This window comes from Bidens hawaiensis, unplaced genomic scaffold (assembly GCF_021521415.1).
Source record: "Bidens hawaiensis isolate Kalapana, Puna unplaced genomic scaffold, B.hawaiensis_p1.1 tig00003004_1, whole genome shotgun sequence".
NCBI classification, from domain to species: Eukaryota; Viridiplantae; Streptophyta; class Magnoliopsida; order Asterales; family Asteraceae; genus Bidens; species Bidens hawaiensis.
Window position 1 is genome coordinate 1,173,344 of NW_027491161.1, and position 8,178 is coordinate 1,181,521.

General features: G+C 33.5%; 1 pseudogene across 1 annotated transcript; it reads left to right on the top strand.

The window, feature by feature from the left end:
* The first annotated feature begins 4,851 nt into the window (after positions 1-4,851).
* On the top strand, positions 4,852-7,416 carry LOC143621970 (agamous-like MADS-box protein AGL11; annotated as a pseudogene). Its single transcript, XR_013151618.1, has 6 exons — positions 4,852-5,149; positions 5,694-5,775; positions 5,956-6,017; positions 6,918-7,017; positions 7,102-7,143; positions 7,288-7,416. The product of XR_013151618.1 is annotated as an agamous-like MADS-box protein AGL11 (transcript).
* The last annotated feature ends 762 nt before the right edge of the window (positions 7,417-8,178 follow it).

Sequence of the window (8,178 nt, forward strand, 5' to 3'; positions counted from 1 at the left end):
AAATATCAGGGACAACGATCAAATGACAAAGCTAATTATTTCCATGAATGAAATTATTTAAGTAACCCATCCCTAATAAATAAGTATCCCAGATACTCGTATTCCACATTTATAGGTTGAGAGCTTAAACAATTTAATTCTCTATTAAATCCAACTTGTTTATAAATTATCACCTTAATAAATAAGCATCTCGGATGCTTGTAGCCCACGCTTTCAGGATCCAATTCTCAAACGCCTTGAAAATAACATATAAATAATATGCTTTGAACACGGTCCAATAATGACGAAAACCCGATCAATTTTGACTTTTTTCAGTTTGGTCAATCCAAATAACAATCATTTTCTGCCTAAAATAACATTCCTTGTAACTAGTAGAATATCAATCTCTAGAATATGTGTTGTCCAAAGTTAATCAGGAGAAAAATATCATCTAAGCCTAACAAAGTTAACAGCCCGAAACTCATGGCCCATTACCCCATATCTAGATCATTTTTAATTGGCCCAAAACAGATCTCACAAGGCCCAGCTTGTGGCCCAACATATAATAACCAAAAATATAAACCTAGCAGATTGAGAAGCCGCCAACAAAGAAAACTTACCGGCGATTTCGCCGGAAAACCTGCGGGACTCCATCATTTCAAATCATGTCAACCCCTAGCTGACAGTTCCCTCTCGTCATAAACACCTCAAGTCACTCCGCCAGAAAACCGCTCACCGGAAAAAAAGCTCTGATGGCATCACCATCGACACCTGCCAGCACCCGCCGATGACATTGAGGTACCATCCGCTTGAGGCTTCTTAGATATGAAATTAACGTCTCAAAGCTGGAATATCTTGCTTGCCATGTTTTCCGACAACCACCGGCCAGAAAATCATATTCCGTCGTCGCTGGAAAATCATATTCCGACTATCACTTTCTTGAAAACCGTGAAACTTCCAAATCAACAAAGATGAACTTCAAGCACGTTTATTTCTTGAAATTTTCAAACTTTTATTTTCAAGCATCAAACTTTATTTTGAAATCTTCAATGGATATTAAACATCAAGAGATTAACATCTCGGTTCGGGTAATTGCGGAAATAGAACCCGAATATCAAGAACAAAGTTGAATCAGTTGATTCAAACCTGCTCTAATACCAATTGTAGGTCTCGACACCGGCGGATTTGACAACGAACAGTTTTGTTCTTGATAACTGCTCGAGACAGGTGCAATATAAACAAAACTTAAACATATAATGTAAAGATAATATAAAGGGTAAACGATCTCGTAACCGGTACAAAAGATTAACATATTAAAACCAACCGATCCCACCCAAGGTGAGCTCCCCTTGGGTGGTTGTTTACACCATCAAAACACCCATAAATAAAGAACACATATTCCGTATTTATAGCCTAACATATTCTTTCTAGAAGTTTTCTCCCCATTGAAGTTAAGCGCGTGCACCAAATATCTCGTCTCGTATCCGAATTTCCAGCTCACTTTAATTATTAACTTGACCATAAATATGATACGAGTTTCGCCATATTAATATCGCAAGTCACAAGTTATTGGCCTTACATATGTTGAAGGGTTTAAGTAACCGCAACAATTATTAATACAATTGTGTCTATTTGTAGGTTCTAGTTATAGTTTCTAGGGTATGAATGCTTATGTTTATCAACTTTAAGGTTTTTATACATCTTCTAATCGGAGATCTAATCCTTCTCGAATCGGATTAACCGGAGAATAGCCCCTCTCGAATCGGGCCAACTATCCTCGTTCTTGTTTAAGTCTATCAATTTACTATTTTATTTTCAGGGTTCTGTCAATCTCCTTTTCCTACACTTGAAGATCATGGGAAACAAAATACAGATAATATAGTTGAAAAGTTCAACAACTTTGTTTGACGACTTGTTGAGGATCACCTACAAGATGACAGATGCTTAGTGTACGATACCGATTGAAGATAAAGACGAAAGACAATACTAAAGACTAGAAGGTGATTGATATTACATATTTTGTATATGTAGTCTTTTGTATTATCTTGTTTATTTACGATGTATGTAATTGTCTTTTGTCTATCTTTGTATGTTTGGGTATTAGGCCATTGTAAACAAAGCCCATTGAGCCAAAATAATATGTGAAGTGTGCATGGAACATGCACTATAAATAGTGCAAGTCTCCATGCATAACTTAACCTTTTGCCATTTTACTTATCTTATCTTCTCACCAACTTTCCCACTACCTTTCATACTCATTACAACCAGTCAATAACAAACACCAACAAGATCCGAGATCTCGGTTTACTTAAGAGTGATTTCTGCTAGCTCTTAAGGAGATTGATCCAAGAACATTGTTGTTTGATCCCGTATCTTGGACCTACACATGAATATAATATGAGTTTTAGAGTAATTAAACACATAAGTCCCACATATAACACAAAATAGATTATGCAAAGGGACCCAGAAAATTAAACTACAACTAGGTGTTACGTCTAGCTCCATAATTCCCTTTATCATTCTGTTGTATGGTGTTCATTTTCGTCATTGTGTCTTTTTCTCGGCATTGTGTCTTTTTTTTAACTTTTTTTTGGAGCGGTAATGACGGGAAATATTTTGGTTTTTTAATTTTTTCCGTTTTTATATATATTTTAAGTTATGATTTTTTTATTATATTTTTTAAAAATTTTTGTTACCTCACAAATCCTTATCACACTTTTTTATTTTGTCTCTATTTTTATTTTAACTTTTTCCTTACAAAGAAATACAATTGTTTTAACTTAACTGACACTCACATATGTTTCTATATTGCAATACAAATTGCCACTTATATCAAGAGATAAAGTCGGCTAACATAAATCACTTATTTTATTACACAGGGACCTATGTATCCTTGTGTGGGACCTGCATATATTTAACTCAAGTTCTAGCCAAAAGGGTCATGTTTATGTTGCATGCTTTAAAGGATACCTTATATGGTTCCACCAACCTCATGAGAGTTTAATTATAGAGTTATAGACCTAGGGACATATGTTTCTATGTCACCAATTTATACTTTCGGTGTTGATCGAGTTTGTACTTCTGTTCTTTTCCAAATTCCAAATACGTACAACTTGAGATTTGATCGTAAAAACGATTTACAAGAGAATATATTTATCAAAACATATGTTTATATGATAATAAATAACATTGTTTACACCGTAACTAATAGATATATTTGAACTTCCAGTTACATTGGTTTATAGCCTCAATGTTCTTGATTATAATCCATAACAAACCCTCTGATTCACGAATAAGACAATATAATATAGTGATCATTATATATTTGTTTATTCTTGTATGCATGTAATATGCTCAGTACCAATCTCCAAATACTATCAGTTTGTACAACCCCTAATGCAAGAAAGTACAGATTATGCATGCAAAAGTGAGTAGTACACAATGGTTTGAAAGTAAATATAGATTGAAGAAAAGGGTATAACAGTAAATTGAAAAGTAAGCTTGAAATTTCAGTTTAGGGCAAATTTCAGCCCATGCAACTTTTCTGCAAACTCAACATCTTGAGTATCAAATGTGGTAAACGTCGTAGTCTTGGCCAGCTACCTATACAACATGATGAGACTAGGGTTTTAATTTAAGACCATCATACCTTCAGTTGGAGAGAGATCATCTAAGAGCGGCCGGTGATCATTTTCTTGAAAGAGGGTATAGTTTCTAATCCAAAGGTAGTACTGTTCTTGGTCTGGTTATATATATATTTACATAAAGATTCTATATATACTTCCATAAAATTACAACAGCATGGATCGATCGAGGAGCTTATTTATAATATTCAACATGTGATCAGATTGTCCATGCTACAACAGATCTAGAGAGAGAAAGAGAGTTTTGTGTGTGTTCTTGCTTTTCTTTCTCGTGTCTTTAAAAAATGTTTTTGTTTTTAAATGAAAAGTTTAATCTTCATAAATACTGGTGTTTTGAATTCTTTGATCTAATTGTTGACTAGATGTTGTGTGTGTGTGTGTTTCTTTTTTTTGTTTAAATCGTATGTGTTTTGTTCTTTATTTTAAGACAATCAAAAGTTTCTTTTTTTTATTAATCTTGATATATACGTGTTCAGATCAAATTAGATATTTTGAGATGCATATATAAATCTACATGGTTGGCCGGCCATACGGTAATAGATCTAGAGAGAGCTGAGAGAGAGAGAGAAAGAGGGGTTGTGTATGTGTGTCTTTGCTTTTCTAATTTCTTGTGTCTTAACAAATTGTTTTTTTTTTTTCGTTTTTAAATGAAGGAAAAACCCTATGTTTGAAATTTATAATCTTTATACAGATCGGCATTTTTCTTTAATTGATTTTTGTGTATTACAATCATATATATATGTATATGTGTGGTTTGTTCTTGAGAATAAGATAATTAAAAGCTTTTTTTGTTTTTGTTAATCTTGATTTATATTTGTCTAGAGATCAACTTAAATTTGTGAGTTGTATATTCTAAATCTACATGGTTTTGTATATTAGGTTTTTCTGGTTAGCTTAATTAATAATTCCATGTTACAAATGCATTATATTGTTGAAGAGAATCTAGAATTTCAAAAATACTGAAAATATTTCTTTGCTTTCTCATGTTCTAACAAAATGCTTTTGTTACTAAATGAAAAAGAAACTCTGAATGTACGTATTAAGTTTGCAATTTGTAATCTTTATAAAGAATGGTGTTTTCATTTAATCTAATTGATCACTAGATGCTTTTGGTATTTACTATCATATGTTTTGTTCTTGAGAATTTTAAGATAATCAATCCAAAAGTTTTATTTGTTTAATCTTGATTTATATATCTTTAGATCATCTTAATTAGAGAGCTGTTATCCGATTATATTCTTAATGTACATGGTTTTGTAGATTATTTCCCTAATAGCTTAATTAATATGTCTTAGGTATTCTCTATATATTGTTAATATTGTGTGTTAACAGGAAAATTGAAGCATGGGTAGAGGAAAGATCCAGATCAAAAGGATTGAAAATGACACGGCTCGACAAGTGACCTTCTGCAAGAGGAGGGGTGGGCTTCTCAAGAAAGCTTGTGAGCTTTCGATACTCTGTGATGCTGAAATTGCTTTGATCATCTTCTCCACGCGAGGACGCCTCTATGATTACGCCAACAACAAGTAATGTTATTAGTTATTTTATTTTATAAAATGTAGACACAACACCATATTACATCAAATGAGCTTTTAAGTTTTAAATATTTTTATCTGGTTAGTTTACAAATAATGTACAAGCATTAATGCCAAAACCATTAAAAAAACATATAAACTTGTATTGTTTTATGTTATTCGAACATACAAACATAATTATATTAGAAAAAAAGAAAAAGTAAAGTTATGTGGTATTTTGGAACTACAAGTACTCTTGCTGAGTGTTTGAATTTGTAGAAGTTTAAATCCTTGTTGGTACAGGGCACTATCAGTGCCACAATGATATTGAAAGGGCTTTTGCTTTAGCAGAAACTTGCATGATAATAGAATTTGGGTTGGAAACATAAACTGGAAACCATCTGAGTTCTCCTTAAAACACAATGGTCTTCTGCCTTTCCATTTTTAGACACTACAGACACAAACAAGGGTAAACAAGAACCTAGGTTGCGTGTACGGGTATGTGTGTATGCTTGTAAATGTATGTGTGAACTGACGTGTGTGTTTGATCCAACAGCATGAACTCAACCATAGAAAGGTACAAGAAAGCAATAGCAGCTGAAACAAATAATTTAACACCTCAAGAAATGAATGTTGATGTAAGATCTCTTTAATATATTATATGTGTTTTTTAATTGTAACAAATATTAGTAATAATATTATTTATATGCTTGCAACAAAGTATAGTTAGAAATCCTTCGACTGTGTATTTGTTTGCATAAACTTCCATGCATGACTTTCATTTTGACAGAGATTAATTCGTGTTTTGGTGCATATAGTTTTACCAGCATGAGGCCAAGAAGCTTCGGAAGCAGATATGAGCACGCCAGATCTCTAACAGGTAATCATACACTGTAAATTTTCCACATGAGATGAAAGAACTTATGAACACATTTAGCTAAGCATGTCTTGTTCATGCCACCCAATTAGTTCATGACTTGCCCACATAACCCATGCATCTTATTATGTTTTGAATTTGTTTTATCATATGTATTTTATGCCAAAATTTAGACCTTAGAAGAGAAAGTGAGGAAATGTTTATGTAGTTCCCGAAACCGGATCCGACAACGAACATCTTTGTTCTTGATAAACGCTCGAGACGGATGCGGTGAAATCAAACGACCGAACAAAATGATATAACGACAATATAAATGAACGATCTCGTTATTGGTTGAAATATTTAATATATTAAATAAACGAACCGACCCCACCCAAGGTGAGCTCCCCTTGGGTGGGTGATTTCACCTTACAAAACACACATATAAAAGACAACATATGTCCCTATTTATAGCTAAACAAAAAAACATTCTAGAAGCATTCTCCCGTTGAAGTTAAACGCGTGCACCGAATCTCTCATCTCGTGTCCGGACTTCTCGCTGACATTAATTATTATCTTGACCGTGAATAATGGGTTTCGTAATTTGATATCGCAAGTCACAAATATTGGCCTTACAGTTTAATTATAGTTAAATAGTAAATGTTTGGAAGTAAAATGGAAATTTTAGTGTTTTGTGTCAATCCATAAACATTCATATTCGTAATGTGGTTTGGGTTCATATATGACACGATTTTCTACTTGGTGTCAAATCTTCGGTTTCATGTTGGGTTGTCGGGACCATGGGCACGACCCCTTTATCATTAAATATAAGGTTATTTCAATGTTGGCAGTTATGTTTTAGTACAAAGATTTAAAAGGTCGTTACTTTCCCAAATATTTTCATATTATTTTATTTAATTTCAGGCACCTTATTGGTGAAGGATTGGATAGTTTGGACCTTAAGGGACTACACCAGCTGGAGACCAGACTTGAGAAAGCAATCTCAAAGATCAGGTCAAAGAAGGTAACAAACTAAACCAACCATATTGTAACATTCATTTACTTAACCTTAATTTTTGCTCATTCTGTCATCTGGTTTGATCTACAGGATGACATGATACGTGCAGAAACCGAATCCTGGGAGAAAAGGGTAAGTCACTAAATATTGTAAACTAGTTTAGTTAATATTCCTTTCGGACTAGATCTATCGTACTTTCTTTTCAACCATGGTTTAATTATACTTTTCTTATTATTGAATGCGCAAGTTAAATAATGTGTTTCTGAATAATTGTAGATTGCTGAGAATGAGAGGATGGAAAATCAGCAGGGGTATCGCTTAATAGAAGATTACCTTGCTAGGAGCGCCCTACAGCTTAATATTGAGGCGCCGATGGAGGCTACTCCCACCTTCACCTATCTTTAATGCTAACACCCTTAACACAAGGTATTAGTAATTACACACTTGTTTTATGTTATGATTATCATCCTGTGTATATAGAGAGATATTTCACACTTTTAAGTTTGTATATATGTTTTTCAGGTGAACTGTTGCCACACATAACGGCTGGTTGGGAAACAAAGTACTAGAATAAAGTTTACTTCGGTCTATGTTGTTTGTTAATTTAAGGACTTCATGAAGTTTGGTTTTGGGCATTTATGTTAACCCAAATTTAGTATGAAAACTTTGAGGTATTTGTATTGTGAATGATTATCATGAACTTGTGGAACCCATTTTCACTCAAATTGACAAATTGACCAATTACTTTGATATGAAGTTTAAGTTGATAAGGGGGGTCCTTTTCAATCTTCCAATACGTTAAAAGTATCAATCGATAAAATAAACATGTTAATTTCTCACAAAATTCATGTTTGTTTGCTTGATGTTCACGTCATTAATGTGTCTTATTCTGAGCTAAATAAAGTAGACAAAAGGTTTGTACGGCCACGCTTTTTTATGTAGTCTTGTGTATAAAGTTAGACAAGATCGGACAATGCATTTATCAAATTCAAAGTGGATTCGGCCGCGGAAACGCTCGGATGTGATCAATTTTTCGTAGGAGTATTGAATAGTTACAGGTAAACGTTTCGCGTGCACAACTTTCATGAAGGCTTTCATTGAAGAATCGAAGGCCTTTTTCGAATAAGCCAATTCATTTGGGACCCTGCAGATCCACTCTTTTTCTTA